Here is a 1276-nt window from a genome sequence, read left to right as displayed (position 1 = left end):
AAATAGGTGAAGCTATTAACAACCTTAAATTGAGTAACAACAGAGGTTGGGTTTTCCATATCTAATTGGTTTATTAACATAATTGATGTTTTAGACATATTGATCTTGTAACCAGAAATTTTACCAAACTCCTTAATCAATTCTAGCAGAATGGATGGATGGATCCGGGATGGATTTGTTAATATTTTTAAGAAAAATAATTAAATCATCTGCATGAAAGGCTAAGCGATGTTCTGTCCTATTGTTACACCAGAAGTACTATCATGGGATCTCACTGTGATAGCCAAAGGCTCGATTGCCATAATGAACAACAGTGTGGACAAAACGTCCCCTTTTCTAAATCATCAATTTATTTTTATGCTTTTTGAGATATTATTGTTAGTCAAGTTTTGTGCATATTATTCCTTATAAAGTAATCTTATCCAATTACAAAAATTCTCTCCCAGACCAAAGCACCCCAGAGTCTCAAAGAAATAAGGCCATTCCACTCTGTCGAATGCTTTTTCAGCATCTCGTGACAGTAAAGCAGTGTCCCGAGCCCCTTTTGGTCATAAAGAAGCTTCAGAATCCTTCAGACGTTGTGGAATCCTTGTCTGTCCTGAATGAATCCATTCTGAACTCTCCCAATTATCTTAGGTAGTATTTCTTTGTTTCTCTTGGCTAAGATTTTACAAAGTATTTTCAAATCCGCATTAAGCAGACTGATGGGTCTCCAGTTTTCACATTTATTGTGTGGTTTGGGAGCAGAGCGACTAATGCTCCTCTCAGGGACTGCGGTATGGTGCCCTTTTGAAAGGACTCTGTAAACATTTTTAAAATTGGAGTCAACACTTTAAACACCTTGGCATTTAACCCATACTGAGTCTTGACATTTATTTTTTTCTTATTATTTTACTTGTTTCTGGTATGTGGAGTCTCCATGTTGTTTCCATGAAAACCATTAATGAAAAGTAAGGTCTGTGTAATACAGATCCAGTTTTCAGAATGAGCAGTTTAGACTTTGTCCCGAATTCGAAAACGTTGAGCAAGGAAACCAACCACGCCCCTTCATGCGTTTACAATAATTGTGATATATGTCAGTTACAGTAAATATTCATTTAGAAAGCAGACAGAAGTTCCTCCTTCTATCACATTCTTCCATATACAGTGGGGCAAAAAAGTATTTAGTCAGCCACTGATTGTGCAAGTTCCCCCACTTAAAATGATGACAGAGGTCAGTAATTTGCACCAGAGGTACACTTCAACTGTGAGAGACAGAATGTGAAAAATAAATCCA

Source organism: Pundamilia nyererei, unplaced genomic scaffold (assembly GCF_000239375.1).
Source record: "Pundamilia nyererei isolate P.nyererei 1_Seehausen unplaced genomic scaffold, PunNye1.0 scaffold00247, whole genome shotgun sequence".
NCBI classification, from domain to species: Eukaryota; Metazoa; Chordata; class Actinopteri; order Cichliformes; family Cichlidae; genus Pundamilia; species Pundamilia nyererei.
This window is presented reverse-complemented; position numbering follows the sequence as displayed.